At 31.2% G+C, this 14,324-nt stretch overlaps 1 long non-coding RNA gene across 37 annotated transcripts in view; it reads left to right on the forward strand.

The window, feature by feature from the left end:
• Positions 1 to 14,324, forward strand: part of LOC127733270 (uncharacterized) — a 266,208-nt gene that overhangs the window by 193,671 nt on the left and 58,213 nt on the right. For 6 of the 37 annotated variants that reach the window (XR_007997011.1, XR_007997006.1, XR_007997002.1 and 3 more), the window contains exon 3: positions 3,692 to 3,757. The exons of 17 other annotated variants lie outside the window; for them this stretch is intronic. This is a non-coding gene — a long non-coding RNA (uncharacterized LOC127733270). Of the gene's footprint in view, positions 1 to 1,496; positions 1,581 to 2,631; positions 2,700 to 3,691; positions 3,758 to 5,124; positions 5,209 to 7,254; positions 7,678 to 14,324 lie in introns of those variants that run through there. 14 more of the 37 variants (XR_007997021.1, XR_007997022.1, XR_007997023.1 and 11 more) reach the window with 8 other exon arrangements.

Raw genomic sequence — 14,324 nt, forward strand, 5'->3', positions numbered from 1 at the left:
TCTGTGCAGATATTGATATGTTTCAGTTGGTTTGATATTGGTTTTAATGTCTTGTATCATACTATGCCTTCATTAAAGAATCTTTCTCCTTTGTATAATTATGACAGTGTCTAAGAATATTGTTTCATTACAGGAAAATTCGTAGGTGAACTTCAACTATCATTATCATTTTGTTTCTCTGTGTTGAAAGCATTGTAAAATGTGTTCAAGAATTAACAAACATTGTAAGGTCTGCTAACTCAGCGAATGCTGATCCGCACATAGGCACGCCCAAGGTTTCATGGTAAAGTTTATTGTTAAAAATAAATTCATAGTTTTCTAGAATAAGCCTTAATAGGCGTAGTCATACTCGCTTGGATCACGGTTTGTGGCTTCTAGTATTTCCTTAAATGAAAAACAAGTGTACATATTTTTTGCATCGAATGTTACTCATGTTACTAGGTAGCAGTCTCGGGGTTTTATATTTTCAATTGAATTAATAAAACTATAAGAAAGATATAGAACCGTGTCTCAATTTATATGTGGTCTACTCTAAGTCACAAAGGCATTGATATTTACAAACATTTTCTAGTCTGAAATTGTAAGGTCTTCTAGTCATGCATTATGCGTTATACAGTATGTTGTTTTGGTATCAATAAAGTTCAATTTGTTGTTTTTCTGTGTTTTCCTGTACGTTAGATATATTTAAGGGATTTTCTCTAAAAAAAAAAAAAAAAAAAGCCTACCTACCTACCCACTTCCAAAATGGTGGGTAGGGTAAGGGGAAACAAAGATATTTTTAATTGCGGCCTGAAAGGTAATAAAATCAGTTTTCCCTAGAGAAACAGCTTGAAAATGTATTACAAATTAGTCCAAAATTTCATTTTCAAATTTATACTCGAATGAAATATATTTTAATAAGAAAGTATACTTAGTATTCTCGTTTGAATTGTTTTACATTGTCATTTCTGGGCCTTTTATAGCTGACTGTGCAGTATGGGCTTTGCTTATTGTTGAAGGCCGTACGGTGACCTATAGTTGTTAATTTCTGTGTCATTTGGTCTCTTGTGGAGAGTTGTCTCATTGGCAATCATACCACATCTTCTTTTTTATTTGTACTCCAATTTAGGATTTGAATTAAAACATGCATCACATTAATTTCTGAATTAATTATAACAGCAAATATTCTCTTAACATTGACAATTTGGAAACCCTTTCTCTAATAGTCTCACCTGAACGAAAGTAAAGTTTTCGATTGTCAATTTGGATATCTACATATTTAGTCGATTTTTCAGCTTGAAAATGTATTACAAATTAGTCCAAAATTTCTTTTTCAAATTTATACTCGAATGAAATATATTTTAATAAGAAAGTATACTTAGTATTCTCGTTTGAATTGTTTTACATTGTCATTTCGGGGCCTTTTATAGCTGACTGTGCATATAAGTAAGTATATTTTTTTTTCATTGATGAATAGTTGTCTGATAGATATTAAAATAATTTGAATATGTATTACAGATAGACGGGAACCGTGAGAGAAGAAGACGAAAGTACAGTCTTAGACATGGAGATGATTTAATTGTAGATGCCTAGATGATGATGTAGGTATTTGGTCATTACAATTGTACTTAAACTGTTAATATTTTTAAGGTAATAAAATCAGTTTTCCCTAGAGAAACAGCTTGAAAATTTATTACAAATTAGTCCAAAGTTTCTTTTTCAATTGTATCAAATTCATACTCTAATGAAATATATTTTAATAAGAAAGTATACTTGTACTGCAATTTAGGATTTGAATTAAAACATCACATTAATTTTTGAATTAATAATAACAGCAAATAGTCTCTTAACATTTGGAAATAATGATTATATAAAAAAAACGTCTTCATTACTGATTGAAATATAGGTATAAAATGAAAAAAAGTTAATGATATATAGTCAAAAAGAGCAATTGACCAATGATGATGGCTACCAGAGTATAGAACTTTTTGATAGGTTACCTACTCTGTGTTAAGACATTCTTGTACTCTGTGATGTAAGAAAAACTGAAAGAAGTAAAATCATGTAAGCTTACAATCGGTGCAATTTGTAGATTAATTGTTTTATTGGTTTTTTTTTGAGAGTCATCTCATCTGTTAAAATTTTGCCTGTTTGTTGCCTAAAAAGTTTATTAGCCATTCATGAGAAGCAAACTTCAAAGGCAGTGACACACCTGTCAATTCAAAGGAACACAGCATGACTCCCTATAACTTCAGATAGGGCAGCATGGCAGCAAAACAAGTTGGAACTGACAGTAGTGACCAGACAACATAATACTTGAGGGAATAAAAATAATTTAATTTATAAATCCAGACAATAAAATTTCAAGATTAAATCTTCAGTCGACCTGTTCATGGAGTTATTGATGTTTAAAGATGATTTTTACCATGTTTTTTCAGTTTTTGCCTATTATCTAGAAAAAATGACCAGCAGGACAAGATCTAAAATATGTCAACGTGACTGAATGTGTCAAGTAACACTTTATAGAGTTATTTCCCTTTCGTGATGATTTTAATCAAGAAGTGGTTATTGTTGAAGATGATGTTGAGCAACACGGGCTCTAAAGAGCCTCTGTTTGAACAATTTTGATTGACCTAAGCATTTTACTTTCAGGTTAGCATTAATTACTGCTTGTCATTATGGATTGAAGTTTAGAATGATCATTGAATCCGACTTTTAAGGTAAGAACCATTGCATAGATTTATAAACTTGTTGATTAAAGATTATGTAAACGCCTTTGAATTTTGTTATTTTACATGTGACATTTTGTTGCAGAAGCCAGGCATAGCAATTCACATTACTTTGCTATAGGCGTCAAAATTTAGGGTTCAGTATTATGGTTAAAAAGTTTTCAAACATCAATAACTTTGTCAAACTTTGAAGTAATTGTACATAAGAAGAACCAACCGCAAAATTTTGAAATTCAAATATAAAAAAAAATATTCGTCAATTGAAGGAACAATACACTAATTCACAAATGTATGTAGGTATGAGTAAATTATTATTGTTTGGTCATAAGTTGAATATTTTTCTATATTTTAATTCTTTGATTAGTTGTGTTACATTGACCAAAAATACAAGAAATAACTTTCTACACATTTCAATTTTGTTTTGATGCAACATCATCCACAATATCTTATTTGACAACACTCATTGTTGCATATAAAATCAGAGAAATGAAATTATCATCAATTTTTATTTAACTTGGAAATCACAGTACTTTGTTGCAACCGATGTAATAAATATACTTTTTTTCACAGTTTTCACTAAGATAATTTTAAGGTTAAAGTTTTACAGATCAAACATTTATTTTTTATTTTCCACATTCAAAGTACCAAGAAAGAGTTATTTCATTAGTTTGATATATGGTTTCTAGTAACATGAATAAAATGTTATAACATTTGAAAAGTAAATTCTGAGATAGATTTCATCTTCAGGGGGAGACTAGTACAACAAACTGAAAGAATGTGTCATTCAATGGGAGATAACTCATAAATTATTGAAAAAAAATAATGTTGAAACAAAATCAAAACATGTTTTGTATTTCCGGCTTTTATAGATATTAAACTGGTTTTAATGCTATGCTTAATCTTAAGTCGGAAAACTGATTTTTGGCGAACAATTTAACACTTTTGTAAAATATATAATTTGTTAATTTTAATTCCTTTTTTAGGTTATTGCAGTGACTGTTTTCATGGATGGAGAGTAAAACTTGGTGGTCTGATACTGCTATATATTAGTAAGTATATAATTCCTCTGTTAAAAACAAATTTATTTTCATCTTAAAATAAAAATTGATAGGAATGTAATGTGCATTAGGCTTGAAAGTTTTAAAGAGTTTAGTCAGTTCTTTTTGTCTACCTTGCACCACAGGGGATATATGGTTATGGTCTTTGTCCAAGTGTCGTAAACACATCAATACTAAAGGATGTTTGCTCTTTTTTTTTTTTTTTTAACTTTTTGTCAGATAATCGGAATCATCTCGTTTTATCCATGAAGTGCCATTACAATTTTGCCTGCTTACACCCCTACTTATCTTTTCATAATTTTATTACATATTGTTTGAAAAGCCATGTTTGAAAATCTTAAAATCCTTGTTATTTTTTCATAGTTCTAATTTGCAATAAAATAAATAAATGGAGAAGATGATGCCCCTTGTTGCATAAAACATTATAAAGGGACAGTAAAAGTGATGTCACCCTAATTAGAAATTGATCTGAGTTTTGCGGTAATAAGCATTGGGATAAGTCTACTAACATTTGGTTGAGGCACACTTAATTTCGAGGACGGAAATGAAAAATTCAGCAATTTTTCCATTTGTAAAGGGGCATAACTTTAGAACAGTAAAAGTGATGCCACTTAAATTCAAAGCTGATCAGAGTTTTGTGGTAATTGTGTATAAGTTTCAAAATATTTGGTTGAGGCAAACTAAAGTGAAGAACGATACCCACTTTTGGGACGTACATACAGACGTACAAGGGTAACACTTAATGCCCCTTCCACTTTGGTGCTGGCATAAAAAATGAACTATATGTTAACAACAAACAGAAACAAAAATTCTTTTTAAATCACATACTATTGCCTTCATTTTGATACTAATTTTCAAAACCTACCTGAATTAAGATATGATCAATTGCCATGATTGCCGTTAGAATTAAGGCAAAATAAAAATATATATGTGGTTCTGGTTACCAGACCGACCCTAGTACTTTTTTTTAATTCTGTTAAATAAATTTTGAACGATCCCATTTTATGGAATGTGAATTTCTAAAATTAAATTCACAGACTTCAGTCATATCAATTTCCAATAAAAGTATCCACTACGGCTAAAAATGCAACAATTTCTTAACAGAATGCAACAAAAATTAACTAAATACATAATATGTCTTTTTATTTTACAACCAAACATATAGAAAATGGCAAACTTCCAGAAGGAGTGTGTATATTACCAGAATCAGACTCAGTGAACAAGATTTTTTTCCAGATTTTGACATTCCAAAAAAAAAAAAAAACAAAGTTGACCTACAGACCCAATTTTTTTGGAGGATGTAACTGGAACTACACATATATTTTTATTTGGCCTAAGTTTTTTTTTTTATTATGCAGATGAAAATTTGGATCCTTTTGGTTGGAAAGATTGTCAGGAACCTGAAGAAACTGAATTCACAATAAACATATGTACACAAACAGGTAAATATATATCTGTACATAGTAGGGATGTCATCGAGTATTCGAGTATCGCTCTGTAGTACCGAGTATTAAATACCAAAACATTACTCGACTAATTGGTTTCCTGTTTGAATATTGCTGTCTTCTTAACATAAAATTGATCTTCTTGAGAACCTCTTTCGAAAAATCAAATAGGCATCATTGATTAATCATACTAGTAAATTAAATACATTTTGTTTCGAATGCTTGTGCTAAATTGTCATTTAAAATACCTCTATAACTTCAAGGTGGGGGTTTACAGTTGTTTGTCTAAGTCAGAATTTTTTTTTGCGCGCCAACATTTTTTTTATAGTATTTTGACGCTATCAATCAAATAATTTTTTTCAAAATTGAACATATAATAATAATAATAATAATAATAAATTCTTTATTTAAAGAGGGTAAACTCAGTTAGTTACAATAAACTAATCTTTAAGGTATGGGGAAAATTTGGATTCAGAATATTTTTTTTTTGTCATCTGCTTGACCACAATATTTTTTTTCATCAAATTGAGGATCAGAATATTTTTTTAAGGCAAAAACCATAACCCCCCCCCCCCCCCCCCTTGAAGTTAAATGGTTGTTCCCTTAATGTATTTTAAGGAAAGATGGGGATACTTTTAACCACAATAAAAGTACCCCCAATTTTTACTAATTCTAAATGTTTATGTATGACTTTTGTCTCGCCTTGACGGAGTCAAAAAGCGAGACATAGGTATGCTGTTTCCTGCGTCGGCGGCGTCAACAATGTATTAGTTTGTGATAAGGTCTAGTTCATGATGAACCACTAGTGGTAGGTCAATGATATTTGGTATGCAGTTGTATTAGCATTGGCACATCTCATTACCATGGAGATTATTTGGCCCCGCCCCCTCAGTCAAGGTCTATTGACTTTGAAACTTTTCATAGTTTACATGTATTAGTTTGTGATTAGGTGATTAGGTCAATTTATGGGGAACCACTAGTGGTAGGTCAATGATATTTGGTATGCAGTTGTATAAGCATTGGCATATCTCATTTCCATGGAAATTATTTGGCTCCGCCCCCTTTGTCATGGTCTATAGACTTTGAAAATTTTGCTAAGTTAACATGTATTAGTTTGTGATTAGGTCAGTTCAAGGGGAACCATTAGTGGTAGGCCAATGTTAATTGGTGTTCAGTTGTATAAGCATTAGCACATCTCATTTCCATGGAAAATATTTGGCACCGCCCCCTCAGTCATGGTCTATTTACTTTGAAACTTTTGCTTAGTTTACATGTATTAGTTTGTGATTAGATCAGTTTAAGATAAATTGCTAATGTTAAGTAAATGATATTTGGTATGCAAATTTATTGGCATTTGCAAGTATCATTTCCATGGAGATTATATAGCCCCACCCCTGATCATGGTTCATTGACTTTGAAACTTTTACATAGTTTACAAGTTAATGTTTGTTTAGGTTTGTTTAAAGGGAACGACTTATAATAAGTCAATGGTATTTGGTATGCAGTTGTATTAGCATTGGCACATTTCATTTCCATGGAGATTTTTTAGCCATGTACCTTCAGTCATGGTTCATCGACTTTGAAAATATTTGCATAACTTACATGTTAAAGTATTGCTATTTTAATTTCAACATTTGCATTATCAAAATTACAAAAAGGCGAGACATATCTCTGTGATAACAGTTTATTCAAGAGATTGCAAGAAAATACATGCAAGCCCCATTACATCCTAGTCGAGTGCCCATGTGTGCTCTTATATAAAAGTACATGTACACAAATAAAAGCACAGTTGCATGTGAATTGGGTTTGAAATGAAGTATTGCTCCAAAACATTTTTTTTGTTAAATTGGTCTGGAGTTTCCAGGCTACTATCTGAGAATGCACTAGCTAAACTAGACTTTTGGTCGTAATATCCCAATATAAATGATTCCATATGCAGATGATCAACATTGAACAATACAATATATAAAATAAAAGCTTATGTTTGATATACAAATCATTAGTCTTCTTTATTGTTATAAATCAATAAATCATTTTTTCCAGAAAAATAACAACACTGGTTGATACAATTCTAGGAACCGGAAGAAGTTAAAAGTTTGACTTGCAACGGAAAATCCAGGAAAACATGTCTTTTACTGAACAGTATGAGAGAGCAATGATGATTATTGGATTTAAACTGCTTGGAAAATATAACCAAATGAAGACGAAAAATGCGCTGCATCAACAAACAAAACAACTACTGAAAGATTGGGATTCTAAAAACAATTGTTCAAAATCTTCTACAAGTTTAAGAAGACTGTACATACATGTATATATATATATATTTATATAAGAAAGAAAAAAGTTTCAAGCACATGCATTATTTTGTGTACATAAATGTAATGAATAGAAAAAAGGAAAGAAAAAAAAAAGGAAAACAAAATGAAAAGAAAAAAAAAAAAAAAAAAAAAAAATTATAAAAAAGAGAGAAAAAAAATGAAAAGAAAAGAGAGAAAGAAAATTAAAGAAAAGAAAAGAAAAGAGAGAAAGAAAATTAAAGAAAAGAAAAGAAAAGAAAAGAAAGAAAAAAGAAAAGAAAATTAAAAAAAAAAATTGAGGAGGGAGGTGGGTAATGCAGCCAAGTAATACTGTATTCACCAATTTTCATGCACCATAACACCCACAATCGTGATAGTACTCTTAGATTTTCCTACAAATTTTGTGATTAAATAATATTACCTCATTATGCAGGAAATCTATTTTAAAAATTATCTTTACAATCATCATCTAGAGCAGACCAATATTTACGTCTTTTATCATTTTCATTGATATAAGATACCCCATTTTTAATTTCTAAATAAAACCAAGGTGCTTATTAATATGAATACAGTACAACTTGCCAGTCACAAGCCTGGAATAAAGAGCCACATTAAAATATCAAGAATTAAGTTAGTTTAAACAGGACTGTTTACAACTTTTTTGTCATTACTAGTATATGCATGTTACTCATATTTTTTCATTTTCGTTCAATAGGTCAATATAGAAAACAGGTGTGATTATGATTTTTATATAGCAGCTTTAGTTGCATGTACCTACCCTTTTTCAAAGTCTCTATAAACATGTTCATACCCTTAATTAATTGCCTTCATGGCTTAATTGCAGGTGTTTCCCATTTACATATGTTCTCCAGGTAAACAAAAAATTCTGAAACAAATTGTACATTCCAGCATTTAAGTGTCATACTAGTAAAAAAGGGGGGAAACAAATTTTAAACTTTTATTATATATTTAAATCATTAATTTATTGTGGCTTTAAATGCAGAGTGAACCACCATATAGCTTTAATTTTAGATTTATTGTGACTTTTAATGCCTAGTGAACTATCATATAATTTTAATGATATTATACCAACTTAAAACATACCTATAATTATGTATTGTACTAGGAATACACAAATCATAACTCATTATAATTTATATGTAGTTTTCATTCTAGTGAAGACCATGCTCATTACAATAAAAATTGTTTACAAATATCTTTAGTTCAGAGATAGTACATTTCTTTTCAGAGTCACAGTGTCGGATATTTTTTGTTCAACATACATGATCACATACAAAAGTCATGGGATAACGTCAGAAATCTAAGAAATATTTGAATAAAACAATGTTGCCTGCATGAAAATATTGATATTAACTTATTACGTTTGGTTTTCATCAGAGATAGTCCTTGGAGAAAATTTGCTGATCCTCACTATCGGTACATGTAAGTTCTATTACAATAAAAATATGTGATAAAAGTACATAAGGTAACATCTTTTTTCTTATTTTCCACATTTACAACACACAAAAAAAGAATTTTATCAGTTTAATATATGGTTTCCCGGATCAAGAATAAAAATTTTAAATCATGAAAAGTAAAATTTTGAGATAGAAAGTTTTTTTTTTTCATATCAGTACCAGAATCAGAATTTGACTTAATGTATTAAAGATTTTAATTAATCATATGGATGTCATATTTTTTGTGTTGTTGGGATGTTGTCACATTTATGTATTCAACACATCTTCTTTTACTCATTTTGTCATATATATAAAAAAGAAGATGTGGTATGATTGCCAATGAGACAACTCTCCACAAGAGACCAAATGATACAGAAATTAACAACTATAGGTCACTGTACGGCCTTCAACAATGAGCAAAGCCCATACCGCACAGTCAGCTATAAAAGGCCCCGAAATGACAATGTAAAACAATTCAAACGAGAAAAACTAACGGCCTAATTTATGTACAAAAAATGAACGAAAAACATATATGTAACACATAAACAAACGACAACCACTGAATTACAGGCTCCTGACTTGGGACAGGCACATACATACAGAATGTGGCGGGGTTAAACATGTTAGCGGGATCCCAACCCTCCCCTAACCTGGGACAGTGGTGTAACAGTACAACTTAAGAACCTATTTCCATATACTCTGGATTCATTATCATTCTTTGGATACCAATTTTTGTGGATATATAAGTGACCAACTTATAAAAGTGTTTAATGTAAACTTACAAATTTTCTATAGGCTTGTATGCCAACTTTAGCAAAACCCACAAAAATACAATTGTTCTTCAATCCACGAAATTGGAGAAATGTTAGAATATTGAGATCTACCTGCTGTAAATGTGTAATTACGTCAAAACTGTCAGACACATTTTTAAAGGAGTTATTGCCCTTAAATGTCAAATGTTACCAATTTTTTTTCCAATTTTATCTATTATTTTGAAAACAAAAATAAATGGAGAGAAATTTTAATAAAAATAAGACAAGATATGCACAAAAGTCATATGGCTGAAATCTTCAGAGGACTAGTTATTGGAGTTATTGATCTTCAATGACAATTTTTAACATTGATCAGCAATACAAGATTGACAAAAAAGCCACCATGTCTTAAATCTTAATTCAACCTGTTCTTGGGAGTTTTTTCCGTTTAAAGATGATTTTTACCATTTTTTTTTTAAAGTTTTTGCCTATTATCTTGAAAAGAGTAGAATGGATACAAATATAGATAGAAACTTTAAAAAGCAAAAATGATCAGCAGGACAAAATCTACAAATATGTCAACATGACTGAAATTGTCAGTTAACTCTTTATAGAGTTATTGTCCTTTTGTGATAATTATAACCAAGAAGTGGTTATTGTTGAAGATTCAGGTGAGCGACACAGGTTCTTTAAAGCCTCTGTTTTGATTGACTAAGCATTTTATTTTCAGGCTAGCATTAATTACTGCTCGTCAGTATGGATTGATGTTTAGAATGGACATTGGAGCTGCCTTTTTAGGTAAGAACCATTGCATAGATTTATAATCTTGTTGACTAAGATTATGTAAACGCCCTTGAATTTTGTCAAGCCTGTGACATTTTGTTGCAGAAACCAGGCATAGCAATCCTACATTACGTTTTTATAGGTGTCAAAATTTAGGTTCAGTCTTGTAGTTAAATAGTTTTTAAACATTAATAACTTTGTCAATCTTTCAAGTAATTGTACAAAAGAAGAATCCACAGCGAAATTTTGAAAATTTATTTTTCTGTTTTCTGTAGTTTACAAAAGGTGCAATTTGTGGAAAAAAATAATTGTTTTATATATTTTCTATACACGCTATTACCATAGGAAAACAGTCAGCAAAATATTAAATACAAAAATTAATTTGCCTCCATCTATTTTTTAGAAGTCATTGTCTGATAACCAGGAAATATATTTGACATAGCCTGTAAATTGAAAATTGTACAATGATTCCTTGATAAATAATAACTGAAACCTTTTAAATATTTTCAGTAAAGGACAGTACAGTTTCTGATTGTCAATTTGGATATCTATATATTTATCTGAATTCCTGTGTAGTAATTGGGAAAAATATGGCTAGATTTAGTTGTAGCATATGAGTACGAGTAGCATATAGATATCTGCCAGTTCATGCAATAGCTACATTCAATTAATTATACTCTGAGCTTGTAGACGGGCCTGCTTTTCCATGACATCAATGTTCTCCAACAAAGCACAAATTCATAACTTTTTGTTTCTCTTACAGATGCAGCTTAAATTATTTGCGTCACAGACAACATCCAACACATCATTTATTCATGTGAATCTTCCCGAAATCCTTTGAGGTGAAAGACCAAGAAAAAACAAAAAAACGTTCAACACTAAACTTCAATGGTAGATAATTTGATATTTGTTTTTGATGAGGTTCGGCATAAATGTCCTGTGACGAGCCTTGCACTTGACCCGTAACACAGGTTCCCATATCAATTTTCTTTAGTAAAGTTTTTGTGGTTTTTCCTGGGCGGCGAGGTTACATTAAAGACGGATATATGCATACATTTATAGAGATATGGGCATTTTCTGCTTCTTGGTTGTCATTGGAGGGCCTCAGGGAAGACTAGTTTTATAGCTAACTGTGTAACCCTCTTTAAATAAAGAATTATTATTATTATTATTGTTCAAATGTTTATTTGTTCTATATATATATATATTCGCATTTTGAAATGTACTTGTACTTCATATATGTATTGATATATAAAATATATATTAAACGCTGGCTCAGTCAGTCTGCACAGCTAAATGCATTCATTTTGTTAGTTGTTATTGAAGTTAGAGACAAATATTCACATATAAACACCATATTATATTAGTTCATATGCCAAACTTGATGTATGCGCTTTTTGTGCAAGTGATGGTGGCATCATTGAGCTAAAAACAAATACAAGACTCTGTTTCCTTAAATTCTATTGTATTTGAAGCAGAAATGGTACAGTGGCAGTTGTGCAGAGACCATATGGAAAGAAATGCAAATAAATATCTTGTGTTCAACTTCATTTGTCTTCTTTACAAAAAGTTTACATATAAGAAGATGTGGTATGAGTGCCAATGAGACAAATCTCCATCCAAGTCACAATTTGTAAAAGTAAACCATTATAGGACAAAGTACAGCCTTCAACATGGAGCCTTGGCTCACACCAAACAGCAAGCTATAAAGGGCCCCAAAAATGACTAGTGTAAAACCATTCAAACAGGAAAACCAATGGTCTAATCTATATAAAAACAGAGAGACGAGAAACACTTATGAACCACATCAACAAAGGACAACCACTGACCAACAGGTACCTACATGTATAACAATATGGTGATGTAGTGTGATTGCCAATGAGACAATTATTTACATGTATGACTATCATTGGAACACCACTCTATCATATCTTTGTACATTATGAAAACAGATAATGCTACCTTTGTAACATATAAATGTAAAAAAAGAAAATATTATATCAATTCATGACACAACAGGGGCGGATCCACCCATTTTCAAAAGGGGGGTTTCCCAACCCAGGATAAAGGGGGGGTTCCAACTATATGTCCCCATTCAAATGCATTGATTGTCAGGAAAAAAGGGGGGGTTCCAACCCCCGGAACCCCCCCCCCCCCCCCTCTGGACAAGGAAACACTTATGAACCACATCAACAAACGACAACCACTGAACAACAGGTACCTACATGTATAACAATATGGTGATGATGTGTGATTGCCAATGAGACAATGATGTACATGTATGACTATCATTGGAACACCACTCTATCATATCTTTGTACATTATGAAAACAGATAATGCTACCTTTGTAGCATATAAATGTAAAAAAAGAAAATATTATATTAATTCATGACACAACAGGGGCGTTTAAAAAGGGGGGTTCCCAACCCAGGATAAAAGGGGGTTCCAACTATATGTCCCCATTCAAATGCATTGATCGTCAAGAAAAAAGGGGGGATTCCAACCCCCGGAACCCCCCCCCTCTGGATCCCCCACTGCACAACACCCCTATGGATATGAAACTTGACAGTACTAAAAAGCAAAATATCTCAAAGTCCTTCCTCTACATGTATATGGAAAGTAACATATTTATTTGACTTTACATGAAATGACAAAAGATGTTGAATAAGAAGCAAGAAATGTTCACCCTACTGGTACACTAGTCTTTACTTGTTCATATTGGTCATTTATTTTTGTATCAGTCCTTTTACAATGATGCTTGTTTGTACTTTTCTGTTGGTTCGGGGACACAGTTGTCATCCTAAGTAACTTTCAATTTTTTTTCATATACCTTCCAAATTTATTTCTTTATATTTTATATAAAAGATAGTAAGAAGGGGATGAAATTAGATGTAAACAAATTTGGGGTATGAATTTTTAGGTAAAGTAGTGATTTGGTCCAGTTTTTAGTTAGAGCCAATAGACTTTTCTATAATTTTGATATAATTTGTCCCAAAAGTAGTACACTACACTGTAAAAATCTTTTTTGTTTTAGGATAGAGCAGGTGAGATTTTTTTAATTTGCGTTTTTTTGTCTAAAAGAAATGCACTACGAAATAACTGTGTTCTCGGGCCTAAGAGATGAATTCAGTAAATGTAGATTCTGAACTTTGGCAACTTCCCTGAATGATTTGAGGGTATCAACTTGTCAAACTGAATGAAAGTAAAAGATTTTCATCTTTATTTAATAGAAATTCTGTAAAAATGTTAAAATTTAGCATTACCGGTATATGGCTGAAAAAAGCATTTTAAAGCCATTTCCAGTCTGAGGGGCAAGTTGAATTTCTATCGGACAGGTTTTCATGTTTTTGATATTTGTGTTTCTAGGCTTAAATCAAGTTTCTAAAATCATTTGTGAACCCTGAATCTAGAGAAAAGTAGATTATCACAGAAAAAATATCCAAAATGTGTTATATATTTATAGTCCTGGTCTAACAGCCAGTTTGAAGGAAGTGAAATGTAAGGAGCTATGTACATAAAAGACCATCATAAAGAGTTCACTAATCTGTATTAAAAGCACTTCGCAATGATTGTTGTACCTTTTTCCTTTCATATTACACATTGTTCTTCTGTAGGATAGTAAGTGGTTCAAATATATGCCTGTTGAGACTAAAATTACACACAAATTTTCCACTGAAATGTGAAAAATCTTTTCATCAGACTATACTGTCTGCTAAAAATGTTGAATGCAAGAGTCCTATTGCCCTCAGACTTCTTGTATCATGTCACCTTAGCATAGATATGACCAAAAAGAAACAAATGTCTATTTTCTTTAGCTTCTGTA

This window comes from Mytilus californianus, unplaced genomic scaffold (assembly GCF_021869535.1).
Source record: "Mytilus californianus isolate M0D057914Y unplaced genomic scaffold, xbMytCali1.0.p SCAF_3, whole genome shotgun sequence".
NCBI classification, from domain to species: Eukaryota; Metazoa; Mollusca; class Bivalvia; order Mytilida; family Mytilidae; genus Mytilus; species Mytilus californianus.